The sequence below is a fragment of the Giraffa tippelskirchi genome, chromosome 5, assembly GCF_054371585.1.
Source record: "Giraffa tippelskirchi isolate mGirTip1 chromosome 5, T2T-mGirTip1v1.2.pri, whole genome shotgun sequence".
In the NCBI taxonomy this organism is placed as follows: Eukaryota; Metazoa; Chordata; class Mammalia; order Artiodactyla; family Giraffidae; genus Giraffa; species Giraffa tippelskirchi.
The window spans coordinates 82,465,288-82,485,319 of record NC_137279.1 but is presented as its reverse complement, the minus strand read 5'-3'; the positions used below and the strand labels follow the sequence as shown (position 1 = coordinate 82,485,319).

The window sequence follows — 20,032 nt, the reverse complement described above, 5'->3', positions numbered from 1 at the left end:
CTTGGATTAATCTCTTGACCATTATGTAGTGCCTTTCTTATCTCTTTTAGCCGTGTTTATCCTAAAGTCTCTCTTTTCTGGTATAAGTATTGCTACTCCTGCTTTCTTTTGCTTTCTGTTTACGTGGAGTACCTTTTCCCATCCCCTTACTTTCCGTCTGTGTGTGGGTCTCTAGATCTAAAGTAGGTCTCATAGACAGCAAATATACAGGTCTTGCTTTTGTATTCATTCATCCTGTCTGTGTATTTTCACTGGAGCATTGAATCCATTTACATTTGAGGTAATTATTGATATTTATGTTTCTATTATCATTTTGTTAATTGCTTAGGATTTTTTAGGTCTTTTCCCCCTTTTCCTCTTTTGTTCTCTTCTCTTCTGATTTGATGATAATTTTTAGTGTTGTGTTTGAAATCTTTTTGCGTGTGTGTTGTTGTTATTGTTGTTGTTTAGTCATTCAGTCATGTCCGACTCTTTGCGACCCCATGGACTGCAGCATGCCAGGCTTCCCTGTCCTTATCCGTCTCCCAGAGTTTGCTCAAATTCATGTCCATTGAGTCAGTGATGTCATCCAACCATCTGTCATCCCCTTCTCCTCCTGCCTTCAATGTTTCCCAGCATCAGGATCCTTTCCAGTGAGTCAGCTGTTCAGATCAAGTGGGCAATGTACTGGAGCTCCAGCTTCAGTATCAGTCCTTCCAACAAATGCTGATTTCCTTCAGGATTGACTGACTTGATCTTTTTACTGTCCAAGAGACTCTCAAGAGAGAGTATATGTGTATCTACTATAAATTTTTGGTTTGCAAAACCATGAGGTTTTGTTATAGCAATCTATATGTACACACACACACACACACACACACACACACATGCATGATTGTTTTAAGTTTCTGATCTTCAAATTTCAAATGCATTTCAAATATCCTGCATTTGTACTCTTCTACCTGATGCAAAGAACCAATTCACTGGAAAAGACCCTGATGCTGGGAAAGATTGAGGGCAGGAGGAGAAGGGGGCCACAGAGGATGAGTTGTTTGGGTGGCATCACCAACTCAATTGACATGAGTTTGAGCAAACTCTGGGAGATAGTGAAGGACAGGAAAGCCTGGTGTGCTGCAGTCCATGAGTTTGCGAAGAGTCAGATGTGACTTAGTGACTAAACAACAACCCCATGTGATTACTGGTTCTGATATCATATTTTACATCTAATTGTTTTCTGTGTCCCTTTACTGCTTATTGTGGATACAGGTGGTTTTTACTACTTTTGCCTTTGAACCTCCCTACTAGATTGTGAATGTTGATTTCCTACCTTTACTGTAGGTTTGCCTTTACTGGTGAGCTTTTCCATTTTGTAATTTTCTTGTTTCCAGCTGTGGCCTTTTTTTTCTGCTTAGAAATTCCCATTAGCATTTGTCATAAAGTTAATTTAATGATGCTGAATTCTTTTGCTTTTGCTTGTCTGTAAAGCTATTTCCCCATCAAATCTGAAAGAGCCTTAGAGTTTTCTTCATTGTAGGTTTTTCCCTTTAATCACTTTAAATATATCATGCCAGTGCCTTCTGATCTGCAGAATTTCTACTGAAAAACCCAGCTGATAGCTTTATAGGGATTTTCTTGTTTGTTATTTGTTGCATTTCTCTTGTTATTTTTAATGTTTTCTCTATCTTTTAAACTTGATTACTATGTGTCTTGGCATGTTTCTCTTTGGGTTAATTCTGTATGGGACACTGTGTTAATCCTGTATGAGACTTGGGTGACTGTTCCTTTCCCATGTTGGGGAAGTTTTCAGCTATTATCTCATCAAATGCTTTCCCAGGCCTCTTCTCTCTTCTCCTTCTGAGATGTGTATAATGTGAATTTGTCGGCATTTGATGTTGTTCCAGAGGTCCCTTAAGCTGCTTTTATATCTATTTATTCCCCTTTTCTTTTTCTATTCCATGGCAATGATTTCCACCACTCTTCCATCTCACTGATCCATTCTGCTGCCTCATTTATTCTGCTATTGATTCCTTCTAGTGTATTTTTCATTTAAGTTATTATATTGTTCAACTCTATTTGATTGGTCTTTACATTTTCTAATTCTTTGCTAAAAACTTCTTGTAACTTTTTGCTCTGCGCATCTATTCTTCTCCTAAAATTTTGGCTCATCTTTATGATCGTTACTCTGAACTTTTTTCTTAGGTAGATTTCTTGTTGTTCTCGGGTTTTATCTTGTTCCTTCATTTGGAACATATTCTTTTGCCATCTCATTTTCTTTAAATTTCTAGTTATATTTTCATGTATGTGGTAGGTTAGTTACCTTACCCAACCTTGAAGAAGTGGCCCTCTGTATAGAGATGTTCTATCTATCTCAGCAATACACTCCCCTCTCATCACCCAAGGGCCAAGGACCAGCTGATCCCAGGGTAAGTTCTGACCTGAGTTTGTGGACCCAGTTCCTCAGGCTGTAAGATCCTAGTTCTCTTGCTTCTGGTGTCTGCCCCTGGTCTAGAGGCTTGTGCAGGCTTTCTAGTGTGATAGGTTGGTGCCTGCCCACTGGTGGGTGAAACTGGGTCTTGGCCCTCTGGTGGGCAGGGCTGTGTTAAGGAGCATGTCTATAGGTGGCAGTGGGCTCCGGAATTCTTTAGGTAGCCTGTCTGCTGATGGCTGGGGCAAGGTCTTAGTGCTAATGTCCCAAGCAAGATGTCTGCTTCCATGAGAGCTTAGGCAGACGGACACTTCCTAACATCTCCACCATCAGTGCCCATGTCCCAAGGGTACATGACAGCCACCCTCTGCCTCCTCAGGAGACCCTCCAAGACCAGAAGGAGGTCTGACCCAGTTTCCTATGAAGTCACTGCTTTTGCCTTAGGTCCTGATGCACACAAGACCATATATGCACCCTCCAGGAGTGGAATCTCTATTCCCCCAGTCCCTATGGAGCTCCTGTGCTCAAGCCCCACTGACCTTCAAAACCAAATGTTCTGGTGGCTCCTTCTTCTGATGCTGGGCCTGCAGGCTGCAGAGCCTGACATGGTCCTTAGAACTCTCACTCCCATGGAGAACTTCTGTAATTTAACTATTCTGCAGTTTGTGGGTTGCCCACCTGGGTGGTACAGCATTTGGTTGTATCACAAGTGCACCCCTATTTACCACCTTGTGTGGTTTCTATTATATGTCTTTAGGGGTAAAATACCTTTTTTGGTAAGTTCCAGTCTTTTTATTGACGGTTATTCAGCAGTTAATTGTAATTTTGATGAGCTTATGAGCAGAAGTGAGCTCAAGTTCTGCTCTGCCATCTTATCCCAAAGTTCCATCTTTCTTATCATTTAGTCCACAATGCCTCATTCACAATTCTGAAACCCAAAAAACTCTGAAAACCAAGTTTTTCTATGGCTCATTTCTATACCTTTACAATGGTGAAACTTGACCTAAATTGATGTAGATTATATACAGTTTTTATTTATCCTGCTTAACATGAATGATCATACATCTAACTTCAGAAATAGAAATTATTTGATTATGGGTTGCTGCCCCCAGCTCTGCTAGGGTGTTTCATACTACACAATATATGTACTACTAACTTTCTAAACTTAGAAAAATTATGAATTCTCAAACACATCTGGCTCCAAAGCTTTTAGATCTACATCTTGCTAAAAAAAGCAAGCAGCAGCCAACTCACCCTAAAATTTTGGCTCTTTCCAACTGCTTCTTCCATAACTACAGGCTCAGGAGAAACTCGTAACTGCCTTCCTGGTTATATCAGAAAGTGTTGAACCAACTGCATTCCCCTCAGATAACAATGATCTAAGCTCTCCAGACCCTCACTGCATGCTGCCAAACTGCTAAGTCAGTGCTACATATTTTTGACTTTTATTACAGCAGCACCTCCTCCTCATTCTAATTTCTATATTTTTAGAGTAGTCTGAACTGCTGCAATAAAATAGAATACCAAAGTGAAATGGCTTAATCAAAATAAACCGTTATTTCTCATTCATGTAACATCTTGGGAAAGCTATTCCAGGTTGGCAAGCAGCTCTCTTCAGAGAATCATGCAGGCCCCGAGGCTGATAGCAGCTCTACCATCCAAGGCTACTCTGGTCTTTGCCATTCTAGCTCAGGAGAAGCGAGAAAGGAAGGTGCAGGTAGTCATATGGGTCAGGTCTGGAAACAGCAGACCTCAACTTTTGTTTACACTGCATTACTCACACAGCCACACCTGACTACAAGAGAGATTAAGAAATGAAGTATAGGGAATTCCCTGGTGGTCCGGCAGTCAGCACTCTGTGCTTCCACTGGCAAGGGCATGAGTGTAATCCATGGTCAGGGAACTAAGATCCCACAGACCACATGGCATGGCCAAAAAATAAATAAAAATAAATGAAATGTAGCTGGACAACCTTTGCCAGCTACCATTTATGTACAACCAAACATTCCTGATCACACCTGTTCTAGCCAAGGATGAGCTCAGCTAGATTATTCTTTGGGATTTTTAGGGATACAAAATATGGCAGAAATGGAAAAGGAGGGGCTAGTGATCCCTGTTAAGGCCAGGGGAAGAATTTGGGGAAAATCTGGAAGACAGGAATGAATGAGAACATCTGTGATGTATGAGGGATACAAACACAAGTCGGAAATGAAGCTTTTCAGAGTAACACTGTAAACTGAAACCACTTTGTGGTATTCAGGAGAAATGCAAATAAGAACCTGAATAATCTTGAAATTGCTTTTTGACTAATGAGTTATTTATTTGGTAGCAACACAACTTTAAGCCACGATGGGTCATAGATTCACATGTGTGATAGGATGTTAAACTGGAAGTTTTGATTGAGACACCATGTATGAGATACCAAAGTAAAAGGAGAGACAGAATATCATGCAGAAAGGTGTGAGCAGGTTTCCAAAACCCAATTAGATGAGTAATGCCAATCAAAGGTACAAAAGGGTTTGAGGGGTTGAAGATCAGAAAGGACTTAGGAAAAGGCTTCTGTATTGAAGTTCCAGCCTACCCCAAGGGGTATGTATAAGCGAGTGGTGCTCCCTGTGTACCTCAACCATGGTAGAAGCACCTTTAAGGACACTGCTTTAAGAGCTTATTAGATGTTCCCTGGAGGGAGGGCCATGTGTTTATTGGTGTGGAGAATGATAAGTTGAATAGATGAAAGAGCAGACTGTATGGGAAACCAGCTTGCCTCCCTAATGAGGGTAAATGGTGAATGAGTGCTGCTGAGGGCCACATGTAGGCCAGCACAGGGAGAGGGAGCAGGCTGGAGCCCATCTAAATTCTGACCAAAAAGGATCTCCTTGAAGGATAATGGGAAGCCTACTGAAAGCATGACCAAAAGACACCACAGGAAAACCAGGGGCTGAGAGAAAAATATACATAACCTGTATCATGAGAAGAGCCAGCAGAGATGCTGCTGAAGAAGCCAGGAGGAGAAAGGCCCACAGAGAGTCAGCCATAATGACCTACCAGACCCAGAAAGTTCTCATCTGTTCACTCATTCAACAAATATGTATGGAGCACCTACTACATGCCAGACGATGTTCTAGGCCCTCAAGCGTATGTCAGTGAACAGTGGAGCCTGCATTCTTTAAGGAAATAGTAGGGGAGGGAAGACAAACAATAATAAATGACATAATGAATATATAAATTATAGAGTATGATAGATATTGAAAAGTGTTAGAGGGGATAAGATGGGAGTTATACTTATTTAAATGTACATATATAAATTTTATATTTAAAAAATATTTTTAACAGGGTAAGGATAATGATAGTTATATTCTTTCAACTTTAAATTTATAACAATTCCCAACTTATAGAAAAGTTTTAAGAATATTACAGAGAACTCCAATATGCCTCCTATGTATATATATAAGTATATATTACATATTATCTATATATTATCAGTATGGCTCACAGTGTTATTTAATGAACTGTAACTTATTACTATCCTTATTTATGTTCAATATCAAAATTTCTTACCACATCTTTACTTTTTAGCACAACGAAAATGTTCTAGGCTGCCCTGGTTTTCAGCCATTTTCTCAAGAATCCCTGGCTTCTCCTAGTGGGGAATGGTATTTATTTAATTTCTTTTTGGCAGCACTAGGTCTTGGTTGCTGTGCAGAGGCTTTCTCTAGTTGCAGCGAGCCAAGGCTACTCTTTATTGTGGTGCAGTGGCTTCTCTTGTTGCAGAGCCCAGACTCTAGGCACAGGGGCTCAGTAGTTGTGGAACACAGGCTCTAGGGCTCGGGGGCTTCATTGAATGCAGCATGTGCGCTCAGAAGGTTTGGCTCTCCAGCTCTAGAGCATGGGCTCAGCAGCTGTGGCACATGGGCTTAGTTGCTCCATGGCACACAGAATCTTCCTGTATCAGGGATCGAACCCAGGCCCCCTGCATTAGCAAGTGGATTCTTATTCACTGTACCACCAGCAAAGTCCAGGAATGGTATTTAGAAATCAAAATAATCAACATCTGGGTCCTAGATGTGCTCCTTGCTACTTGGATGTCATTACCCTTTCAGCAGACAAAGTTTTAAATATTTGTGTATATATATTTATATACATACACACATATACTATGATCTGAATAAGAGTCCCTTCCTCAAATTCATGGGTTGAGTTTCTAACTCCAAGTTGATGTATTAGGTGATGGGGCCTTTGGGAAGTAATTAGGTCATGAGGGCAAAAAGAATAAAGTGAGAAATCTGAGACCCAGAAGAGGGCCCTACCTGACCATTCTGGCACCCTGATCTTGGGCATCCAAGCCTCCAGAACTGTGAGAACTAAATTTCTGTTGTTTATGTAAAGCACCAGTTTGTGGTATTTTGTTGCAGCAGTCCAAACAGATCATATAAATATATATGTATATATATAAACACATAAAAATACAGGAGATCACACATTTATTTGCCTGACTGATAGATGCGTATTTTTCCTTTTTCCCAACAGAAAGAAGAGAGAAGTTGAGCCAACTGTGTTCAGTTTATTCTTCCCAGAGTTGCCAATCAGGTTAAGTCATTCTACCTCCCTGGGGACAGCATGGGCAGGGGCAAAGAGGGAAACCATGAGCCACAGTAGTCAAGCTCTCTCCACCCGGAAGGAAAGGAGCAAGGATATAAGTGTGCTTTCCTAATACTAGCTCCCTAGTAAAAAATATCATTTTTATTTTTTATCTCCCTTACTGTTTATATATATGTATATGAAACAGTCTCTCCACTTCTTCCATCTACTCCTGGCTGGCAAAAGATTGCCTTCTTTAGTCATACCATATCTTACAGCATCAGATTTTATCATTTTTATAATAAATAATATATTACATATAATATATAAAATATATACATAATATATATTTTATATATTATATATTATTATATATTATATTACATTATAATATATATTATTATTATATATTATTATATTATTTTATTATATACTATTATATATTATTATATATAATTATATATAATAATATATATGTATATTATATACATTATATACATTATATTATACATATTATATAATATTCTTTATATAATATTATATATAATATATATAAAAATAATATATAATTATATATATAATATATATTATAAATACTATATATTATTATATATAATACTATATATAATATGTATATTATATATACTATTATATATAATATATTATGTATATTATATATATACAAAATACACATATATGTATACATGTATATATAATTATATTATACATGTATACATATGTATATATGTATAATATGTATACATATATGCATACATAATAAGTATAATAGGTATTATATATGTATCAGTTCAGTTCAGTTCAGTTCAGTCACTCAGTCGTGTCCGACTCTCTGCGACCCCATGAATTGCAGCATGCCAGGCCTCTCTGTCCATCACCAACTCCCGAAGTCTACCCAAACCCATGTTCATCGAGTCGGTGATGCCATCCAACCATCTCATCCTCTGTCATCCCCTTCTCCTCCCGCCCCCAATCCTACCCAGCATTAGGGTCTTTTCCAATGAGTCAACCCTTCGCATGAGCTGGCCAAAGTATTGGAGTTTCAGCTTCAACACCAGACCTTCCAATGAACACCCAGGATTGATCTCTTTTAGGATGGATTGATTGGATCTCCTTGCAGTCCAAGGGACTCTCAAGACTCTTCTCCAACACCACAGTTCAAAAGCATCAATTCTGTGGTGCTCAGCTTTCTTCACCATCCAACTCTCACATCCATACATGACCACTGGAAAAATCATAGCCTTGACTAGAAGGACTTTTGTTGGCAAAGTAATGTCTCTGCTTTTAAATATGCTATCTAGGTTGGCCATAACCTTCCTTCCAAGGAGTAAGCGTCTTTTAATTTCATGGCTGCAGTCACCATCAGCAGTGATTCTGCAGCCCCCCAAAATAAAGTCTGACACTGTTTCCACTGTTTCCCCATCTATTTCCCATGGAGTGATGGGACCAGATGCCATGATCTTAGTCTTCTGAACATTGAGCTTTAAGCCAACTTTTTCACTCTCCTCCTTCACCTTCATCAAGAGGCTCTTTAGTTCTTCTTCACTTTCTGCCATAAGAGTGGTGTCATTCGCATATCTGAGGTTATTGATGTTTCTGCCGGCAATCTTGATTCCAGCTTGTGTTTCTTCCAGCCCAGCGTTTCTCATGATGTGCTCTGCATATAAGTTAAATAAGCACGGTGACAATATACAGCCTTGACGTACTCCTTTTCCTATTTGGAACCAGTCTGTTGTTCCATGTCCAGTTCTAACTGTTGCTTCCTGACCTGCATACAGGTTTTTCAAGAGGCAGGTCAGGTGGTCTGGTATTCCCATCTCTTTCAGAATTTTCCACAGCTTATTGTGATCCACACAGTCAAAGGCTTTGGCATAGGCAATAAAGCAGAAATAGATGTTTTTCTGGAACTCTCTTGCTTTTTCGATGATACAGCGGATATTGGCAATTTGACCTCTGGTTCCTCTGCCTTTTCTAAAACCAGCTTGAACATCTGGAAATTCACGGTTCACATATTGCTGAAGCCTGGCTTGGAGAATTTTGAGCATTACTTTACTAGCATGTGAGATGAGTGCAATTGTGCGGTAGTTTGAGCATTCTTTGGCATTGCCTTTCTTTGGGATTGGAACGAAAACTGACCTTTTCCAGTCCTGTGGCCACTGCTGAGTTTTCCAAATTTGCTGGCATATCGAGTGCTGCACTTTCACAGCATCACCTTTGAGGATTTGAAATAGCTCAACTGGAATTCCATCACCTCCACTAGCTTTGTTCATAGTGATGCTTTCTAATGCCCACTTGACTTCACATTTCAGGATGTCTGGCTCTAGGTGTGGAGAAGGCAATGGCACCCCACTCCAGTACTCTTGCCTGGAAAATCCCATGGATGGAGGAGCCTGGTAGGCTACAGTCCATGGGGTCGCTGAGAGTCGGACACGACTGAGCGACTTCACTTTCACTTTTCCCTTTCATGCACTGGAGAAGGAAATGGCAACCCACTCCAGTATTCTTGCCTGGAGAATCCCAGGGGTGGCGGAGCTTGTTGGGCTGCCGTCTATGGGGTCGCACAGAGTCGGACACGACTGAAGCGACTTAGCAGTAGCAGTAGCAGGCTCTAGGTGAGTGATCACACCACCGTGATTATCTGGGTCGTGAAGATCTTTTTTGTACAGTTCTTCTGTGTATTCTTGCCACCTCTTAATATCTTCTGCTTCTGTTAGGTCCATACCATTTCTGTCCTTTATCGAGCCTATCTTTGCATGAAATGTTCCTTTGGTATCTCTACTTTTCTTGAAGAGATCTCTAGGTTTTCCCAATCTGTTGTTTTCCTCTATTTCTTTGCACTGATCACTGAGGAAGGCTTTCTTATCCCTCCTTGCTATTCTTTGGAACTCTGCATTGAGATGGGAATATCTTTCCTTTTCTCCTTTGCTTTTCGCTTCTCTTCTCTTCCCAGCTATCTGTAAGGCCTCCTCAGACAGCCATTTTGCTTTTTTGCATTCTTTTCCATGGGGATTTTCTTGATCCCTGTCTCCTGTACAATGTCACAAACCTCTGTTCATAGTTCATCAGGCACTCTATCAGGTCTAGTATAGTATGTATAATATATTCATATATATATATACATATATATGTATACATGTATATATAATATACACATATATATGTATACATGTATACATATATATACACATATGTATACATGTATATATTATATATAATATATATTACATATATATTTTTATATATATTATATATTATATTATATATAATATATTATTATAGTATATACTATTATATATTATTTATTATATGTATTATACATAATTATATATAATATTATATATTATATATAATATTATATATTATTATATTATATATATTATATATTAATATTATATATAATATGTAATATTCTTTATATAATATTATATATTATGTATAATAATATATAATTATATATAATATATAATTATATAATATGTATAATATAATTATATATTATATATAATTATATAATATGTATATATTATTATAGTATATAAAATATACATATTGTATATATAATATATTCATATAATATATAATATAAATTATAAATTATATATAATACTAATATATATAATATAGTATATAATATATAATATTATTATATATAATATACCATACATATATGTGTATATGTATATATGTATATACATATACATATATGTATATATGTATGGTATATAATATATAACATAATAATATCATATACATTATATACTATACATAGTATAGTATATATATTATATAATATATAATAATTTATATGATATATAATTATATATGGTATATAATATGTAATATGTAATAACATATTATATAATATATAATATTTTATATAATATATAATATAATATATATATTTAATAATATATAATGCATGATAATGTGTAATATATAATATACATAACATAATAAAATTTATATAATATATAATGTATATTATATATTAGTATATATTACATTTATATCATAAACAGATAAAATTTAAATATAATTTATAAAATCTATATTTATATAATTTATAACATTTATATAATTTTATAATATGTATATATTATACATAATGTATTATATATTAATATTGTATTATATATTATATGTATATATTATAATTGTATTATATATATAATGTATAATTATTATATATTTATATTATATATATTTATATTTATATAATATATACTATATTATAAATATGTTTACTATATATTATTCATATATATAAATATTCATTTATATATATATATTTTATAACAAAGAGCCTGTTGACCCTTTTTCTACTTCCCCTCACAGCCAAACATTATCAAAGAGTTGTCTATACACTATTATCTCTATTTCCTCATCTGCAATTCTTTTTTCAATCTGCCTTCAATCAAACTTCCTTCCTTCTCCATCTCTCCTCTGAAGGTGTTCTTATTCATGTCACTTCTTTTTCCAAACCCTACTTGACCTTTCAGCCATATTTGCCAGTTGACCACTCCTTCCTCCTCTCTCATCTTGGTTACATCCTTCTCTCCTGGTTTCCCTCTGAGCTCATTGGTAATGAATTCTTATCTTCTTGTTTTCCTATGCCAGTTCTTCCTCCTTGCTGCTGATGCTAAGTCGCTTCAGTCGTGTTCGACTCTGTGCAACCCCATAGACGGCACCCCACCAGGCTCCCCCGTCCCTGGGATTCTCCAGGCAAGAACACTGGAGTGGGTTGCCATTTCCTTCTCCAAGGCGTGAAAGTGAGAGGAGCCCAGCAATAGGGATCTCTATCCTGACCTCATTCTATTCCAGCTATGTGTGATTTTAAATACCATCCACATGTCTTTCATTTCTAAAAGTGTGCCTCAAGCTCAGACTGGGAGCCAGACTCTTATGGTAACTATTTTCTCCTGGATATCTAAGAGGTATCTCAAAATAAGATGCAGTGGAAGAGATTAGCTAGGTATTCACCAAATCCTTTTTTAATATGTATTTATTTATTTGGCTGCACCAGGTCTTAGTTGCAGCATGTAGGATCTTCCATCTTCATTGTGGCATGTGGGATTTTAAGTTGTGGCATGTGGATCTACTTCCCTGATGAGGAATCAAACCTGGGCCCCTGCATTGGGAGCATGGCATCTTAGCCACTGGACCACCAGGTAAGTCCCCTTGAGCTCCCAGCCAAGCATTTCCTAGCTTCCCATGCAGCCAGATGTAGATCTAGAGCAGGACAGAGTCACAAGATAGAAAGAGCTTAGATTCATGAGTCAGTACACAAAACATCATCCACTGAATACCCACATTGAACTGTTTTATCAACAAGAAAAGATCTATTGTGTTCTGCCATTGCTATTTTGAGGTTACTTGTTCAACAGCAATTAGCTTACCCAGACTATTATAGATGTCAAAAGCTGAGCTTGACTCCCTTACCCAAATTCTTTCCCCCACCAACTTGATAATTCCTCGGTAACTGATTTCTTTCTCCATTCTGCTGCAAGACAGAAGCCTTGATTTCTTCCTTTTCCTTATCCACACATCCAGCCTACAAGCAAGCTCTCTCGGTTCCATCTCTGTATTATTCCAGTTTTGCTAAAGTAACTTACAAACTCAGACTTGTAGTGAATTACAGTAAATATTTATGCCTCATGCAGAAGTTGGCAAGCTGGTTGTGCTTGTGCTAGGCTTGGATGACCTTGTTTGTTTTCAGCCAAGTTTGGTCTGCAAGCCTTGTATCCCATTCTGGGACTCTGAGTGAAGAAGCAATGGCTTCCTGAAAAATGTTCTTTTCATGGTGGATGAGAGAAGCACAAAAGAGACAAGAGAAGTTGTTCCTGCCTCCTAAAGCTTCAGGTTAAAATCTCAGTTACAATCTGTGACTTATCTTGTTTTTACTGTCTATTAAAGTAGAGTTCTATTACTTCCTGGCATCTAGTAGACACTCAACCAAGGCTTATGAAACTAATGTTAAATGAGAAGATTCTGGAAAAGCAGTTTAAGGCTAGACTGTTAAAGAATCTTGGAATATTGTGTAGGCGAGTCTGGACTTCATTCTAAAGATATACATCAGTCACCAAAGGAGAGGTCTGCTTTGAAAAGGTAACTATGACAATTCCTGGATGATGAATGTTTAAAGAAAAGCCAGTTAAAAGGTTACAGCCATTGTCTAGGTTAGAGGAGACTTGAAGCCTAAACTAGGGCAGAAGGACTAGAAAGGTGACTGCTTTGAGGTGTCATCAACAAAAATCAGTTAGTAACAGCATTAATTAAGTGCCCTTAGTAGGCTCAGGCTTCATGCTATCTTTACAGGAGCCAAGCAAAGTAGGTATTAGTATACTAACTTTACATTAAAAAAAAAAAAAAAGCTTCAGAGAACTTGTACAATTCCCCCTGCACCCCACCCAGAATCATACTGCTAAATAAAACACTATTCTGGAATTCCACTGCAGGAGTATCTGATTTCCAGGGACAAGGAGTGGAAGACAATTATCCAGCCGAGATAACTGTTTAGATGATGTCCTTTGCTAATATACATACAAGTTTGCTGGGAAGGTAATGAGTGTGGTTTTGGTTACCCTGTAGGTTAGAAGCCTGTGATATGGTCAACTGTTCTGCCTGAAACAGAAACTGACTCTTGTTAACTCACTGAATAGGATATTTCCTGAAAGGCTATGGGGTCTCACAGAATCAGTGGTAGGCTGGAGGGACAGGCTTCATGAAAAGGTCATGAACCCAGGGAGTTCCAGACAATGAGGCAACAAGACTCATGAAACAGATAGTTATTGAGTGCATACCCCACGTCAGGCACCTCAGAGCACTGGGGACACAGCTGTTAAAATGCCAGAAGTATCCTCACCTTCATGCAATTTTCATTCAAATGAGGGACTTGGGTCATAAATAAATCAATTGATTAAATCCAAAAATATGTCAGACGGTAGAAAATAAAACAAGGAAGGGGGATAAAGAGTGCCTTGAGAAGAGAGAAGTTGCAGTTTTCAATGGAGTGGTCAGAAAAACCTCTCCAAGAGTTCTGGTCCATCCACTGCTGCAGACACATGAGTGAATGAGAATTCCAAGTGTCCCCTTGTTGCTGCTCACTCTCTTGAGTGTCAGATTCTTAGAAGTAATATCTGACTGGCAGAGATGAAGACATGTGCCCAACCCCTTAGCGCCTCTGAAATGAGGCAGAGGAAGAATTGCCCTTCAACTCCTATATTTTCATAAGCACTATCTGCAAAGAACATACAGAAAATGAGAGATTTTCCCCAAAGAGAAGAGGGTTTGGACTCTAGACAACCCAAATAACCACAGGAGTGGATGTAATCAATAAGGCAGAGTCAAAGATGAGACTCATCAAAGAGAAGAATGAGAATAAAATAAAGGACAGTGCTTTAGAGAATCCTGAATAAGTTTTAAGATAGAAGTTGATGAAGAGGAACCAGTAAAGGAAAGCAGAAAGAAAAGCATCTGGAGAGAACGGTGTTTGAGAATCCGAGGATACAGAGAACTTAAGAGGTCAAAGGCAACCTTATGGAGAAGCTTGGAAGAAGACACTGCAAATGGAGAAAAGAACCAATAGTGAATGCAATAGGGATAAAGTAACCTCTGAACCAGAGTGTCCTATAATTCACGTGGCTGTAAAGTAACTTGAAAATTACATTATCCTGTGTCAAAAGGTGTCTAGGACTTCTGCCTTCATTTCACTAAACTTTACAATAACCTTGTGAGAAAGAGCTTATCCTCACTTGGAGATGGAGGAAAATGATATCTAATACCCAGTGTTGGAGATTATAAACCTTTTCCTGGAGTACATCTCGTCAATAGATAGCAAAAGACTTTAAATGTATGTATTCTCTGATCCTTCCCCTTTAAAGGAATTTAGCCAAAAGGAATAATCAAGAGCATGCACACAGATTTATCTACAAGGCTGTACCCTGGCTGTAATAGTAAAGAATTGAAAAAAAGCTAGTTCCAACAAGAGGGGATTGGTATGTCCATGCTGTGAAATGATGTGCAATCAGTAACAAATAAATGTTGAAGAATGAACTATTCAAGAAAAAAAAAAGGAAATGGTTTATAATTTATGAAGTAGAAAAAGCAGAGACAACAAAAAGTACATACAGTATGATTCCATTTTTGCTTCTTATGGTTTCCTGCCACATTTTCCAAAATGTCTGCAATAAACAAATATTACTTTTATAAAACAAATACTACTTTTATAAGACTACAGATCTCTTCAAGAAAATTAGAGATTCCAAGGGACTATTTCATGCAAAAATGGGCAAAATAAAGGACAGAAACACTACGGATCTAACAAAGCAGAAGATATTAAGAAGAGGTGGCAAGAATACACAGAAGAACTATACAATAAAGATCTAATGACCCAGATAACCATGATGGTGTCATCACTCACCAAGAGTCAGACATCTTGGAATGCGAAGTCAAGTGGGACTTAGGAAGCATCACTATGAACAAAGCTAGTGGAGGTGATGGAATTCCAGTTGAGCTATTTCAAGTCCTCAAAGATGATGCTGTTAAAGTGCTGCACTCAATATGCCAGCAAATTGGGAAAACTCAGATGTGGCCACAGGACTGGAAAAGGTCAATTTTCATTCCAATCCCAAAGAAATGCAATGCCAAAGAATGTTCAAACTACTACATGATTGCACTCATCTCACACACTAGCAAAGTAATGCTCAAAATTCTCCAAGCCAGGCTTCAACAATATGTGAACTGAGAACTTCCAGATGATCAAGCTGGATTTAGAAAAGGCAGAGGAACCAGAGATCAATTGCCAACATCCACTGGATCATATAAAAAATCAAGAGAATTCCAGAAAAACATCTACTTCTGCTTCATTGACTATGTTAAAGCCTTTGACTGTGTGAATCACAACAAACTGTGGGAAATTCTTAAAGATATGAGAATATCAGACTACCATACCTGCCTCCTGAGAAATCTCTATGTAGGTCAAGAAGCAACAGTTAGAACTGTTGCTGAAACAACTGTTTCAGCAACTGGACATGAAACAACGGACTGGTTCCAAATTGGGAAAGGAGTATTTCAAGGCTATATATTGTCATCTTGCTTATTTAACTTATATGCAGAATACATCATGCAAAATGCCAGACTGGATGAAACACAAGCTAGAATCAAGATTGCAGGGAGAAATAACAATAACCTCAGATATGCAGATGACACCACCCTTATGACAGAAAACAAAGAGGAACTAAGGAGCCTCTTGATGAAAGTGAAAGAGGAGAGTGAAAAAGCTGGCTTAAAACTCAGCAATCAAAAAACAAACATCATGGCAGTCCTGAATATTCATTGGAAGGACTGATGTTGAACTGAAGCTCCAATACTTTGGCCACCTGAAGCAAAGAGCTGACTCATTGGAAAAGACCCTGATGCTGGGAAAGATTGAAGGCAGGAGGAGAAGGGGACGACAGAGGATGAGATAGCTGGATGGCATCATCGATTCAATGGACATGAATTTGAGCAAGCTTCGGGAGTTGGTGATGGACAAGGAAGACTGGCGTGCTGCAGTCCATGAGTCGCAGAGTTGGATATGACTGAGCTACTGAACTGAACTAAAATGACTTTTATAATTGTATTTTTAAAAGTAAGATCCTGTGTGGTTAACGTCCTGTGTGGAAAAGGTCAGTTTCACGCCAATCTCAAAGAAAGGCAATGCCAAAGAATGTTTAAATTTCCATACAACTGCCCTCATGTCGGAGAAGGCAATGGCACCCCACTCCAGTACTCTTGCCTGGAAAATCCCACGGACAGGGAAGCCTGGTAGGCTGCAGTCCATGGGGTCGCTAGGAGTCGGACATGACTGAGCGACTTTACTTTCACTATTCCCTTTCATGCACTGGAGAAAGAAATGGCAACCCACTCCAGTATTCTTACCTGGAGAATCCCAGGGACGGCGGAGCCTGGTGGGCTGCTGTCTATGGGGTCGCACAGAGTCGGACACGACTGAAGCGACTTAGCAGCAGCAGCAGCAGCAGCCCTCATGTCACATGCTAGCAAGGTTATGCTCAAAATCCTTCAAGCTAGGCTTCAGCAGTACTTGAATGAAGAACTTCCAGATGTACCGGCTGGGTTTTGAAGAGGCAGAGGAACCAGAGATCAAATTGCCAACATCTGCTGGATCATAGAAGAAGCAAGAGAATTTCAGAAAAACATCTACTTCTGCATCATTGACTACATTAAAGCTTTTGACTGTGTGGATCACAACAAACTGTGGAAAATTCTTAAATAGATGGGAATACTAGATCACATTACCTATCTCCTGAGAAACCTGTATTCAGGTCAAGAAGGAACAGTTAGAACCAGACTTGGAATAACTGACTGGTTCAAAACGGGGAAAGGAGTACTATAATGCTGTATATTGTCACCCTGCTTACTTAACTGTTATGCAGAGCACCACCATTTTACCATGATGCAAAATGCCAGGCTGGAAGAATCACAAGCTGGAACCAAGACTGCTGGGAGAAATATCAACAATCTCAGATATGCCAATGATACCACTCTAATGGCAGAAAGTGAAGAACTAAAGAGTCTCTTGATAAGGGTGAAAGAGAGTGAAAAAGCTGGCTTATAACTCAATATAACTCAACATTCAAAAAACTAAGATCTGGGCATCTGGTCACATCATTTCATGAAAAATAGAAGGGGAAAAGTGGAAGCAGTGACAGACTTTATTTTCTTGGGCTCCAAAATCACTGCAGATGGTGACTGTAGCCATGAAATTAAAAGATGCTTGCTCCTTGGAAGGAAAGCTATGACAAATCTAGACAGTGTATTAAAAAGCAGAGACATAATTTTGCTGACAAAGGTCTATCTAGTCAAAGCTATGGTTTTTCCAGTAGTCATGTATGAATGTGAGAGTTGGACCATAAAGAAGGTTGAGGATGGAAGAATTGATGCCTTTGAATTGCGATCCTGGAGGTTATTGAGAGTCCCTTGGACTGCAAGGAGATCAAAGCAGTTAATCCTAAAGGAAATCAACCCTGAATATTCATTGGAAGGACTGCTGCTAAAGTTCCAATACTTTGGCTACCTGACACAAAAAGCAATTCATTGGAAAAAAGACGCCAACGATGGGAAAGATTGAAGGCAAAAGGAGAAGAGGGCAACAGAGGATGAGATAGTTAGATAGATACCATCACTGATTCAATGGACATAAACTTGAGCAAACTCTGGGAGATACTGGAGGACAAAGGAGCCTGGGGGTCCTGAAGTCCATGGAGTCTCTAAGAGACAGACACAACTTAGCAATTGAACAACAACAATCTGTGTGATTAAGTACTTATTTGTGTCGAACAGGGATAACTGGGAAAGTAATGGCCAGAATTACTCTTGACTCTTCAGTCATTCCTTCTACCACCTCAGGCTGCCTTTTCTTATATAAACCAGTCACTAAGTGTCTTACTGCTGGCCTGCTGCTATAACAAAAATACCATAGTATGGGTGACTTAAACGGCGAACATTTATTTCTCTAAATTCTGGAGCCTGGGAAGGTGAAGATCAAGGTGCTAGAAGATTTAGTGTCTGATGAGAACCTACTTCCTAGTTCATAGATGGCTGTCTTGGCTGTGTCCTCACACAACAGAAGGGCCAAGGGAGTGCTCTGGGGTCTCTATTATAGGGACACTTATCCCATTTGTGAGGGCCCCACCCTCATGAATGGTTGGATGGCATCACCAACTCAATGGACATGAGTTTGGGTAAACTCCAGGAGTTGGTGAGGAGGCCTGGTGAGCTGCAGTTCATGGGGTCGCAACTGAGTGACTGAACTGAAGTGAACCCTCATGAACTAATAGCTCCCAAAGGCCCAATCCATGAATACCCTTAGAGAAGGGATTAGGTTTAGACAAGAAGACTACAACAAAGAACACCCTCAATCTATGGAAGCAAAGGAGCTGGGAGATGCCCCTCAATAATGTATAAATGCTTTCCTACCTTTTTACTTGCAGTGTTCAATGAAAACCGTTCTTTGCCAGAAACCCTAAAATACAAGGGGTTCCCTGGTGGTTCAAACATAAAGAATCTGCCTGCAATGCTGGAGACCAGGGTTCCATCCCTATGTTGGAAACATCCCCTCGATAACGGAATGGCTACCCACTCCAATACTGGGTAATTCCATGAACACAGGAGCCTGATGGGCTACAGTCCATGGGGTCACAAAGACTCTGGGCAGGACTGAGCAAATAACACCTTCACTTTCACTTTACTGAAGAAGTTGAAAGCGTGAGAATGGTTGGAAGTTGTTGAAACAATAGTAACTATTTTATGAGCCCTCAAAATATTTCTGGGTATGTGAATATGACAAATCACTAAAAAGGAAAAAAACACCCACCCTAGATTCTTTCCAAGATCAAGATTCCAACCTTTCTACACCTCGACCTGGAAGCATAGGCTCTCATAGAGAGGAAGTACCCCTACATAAGAGACACCAGGGTTGGCCCAGATGCGGCGATCCCTAGTAGGATGTGGAGTGTCCAGAGTAAAGGGGTGACGGGCCCACTTAAGACACGTGACAACTGGAAACTTTGGTGCTTTCTGCAGTCGACTGTTCCGGGGCTGAGCTTACAGCACTTTAAGTAAGCTCCACTCTTTCCAGATTGACCCAGCCTGCAGACCTCACTTAAAATCTCACCGCACCATGCCCAGACTAGAGGGCCTAACTGGGGCAGAAATTCGCTATCAAGGATCTATGGGTCCCTGAGGCAGTGCGGTCTCGTTTCCGGAGAGCTGGAGCGGGCGAGCCGGCAGCGTGTGTGAAGATGGGGGCGAATGGGTGCGGCCATTACAGTCGAAGTGCTAGGTGCCGGATTTTGGAAAAACTAACAATATTAGGGAAACACACAGGCTCTAACATCCCTAAATCCTTTCATCTGGTGAATGCAGCAGTCTGGGACCGTGAGCGCCCACCCCAAACTAAACGCAGCCAGAAAATACCCATCCCTCTGCTTGGGTGCCCTCCCACTTCGCGCAAGCGCCGTGCAAACCTGTGCT

At 39.1% G+C, this 20,032-nt stretch overlaps 1 long non-coding RNA gene across 1 annotated transcript in view; it reads right to left on the bottom strand.

The window, feature by feature from the left end:
- Window positions 1-20,008, bottom strand: part of LOC145506518 (uncharacterized) — a 106,531-nt gene extending 86,523 nt beyond the window's left edge. Inside the window, exons 1-2 of the long non-coding RNA XR_014053992.1 lie at window positions 19,374-20,008; window positions 16,919-17,155 (exon numbers count right to left, since the gene is read on the bottom strand). This is a non-coding gene — a long non-coding RNA (uncharacterized LOC145506518). The remainder of the gene's footprint in view (window positions 1-16,918; window positions 17,156-19,373) is intronic.
- Between the last annotated feature and the right edge of the window lie 24 nt (window positions 20,009-20,032).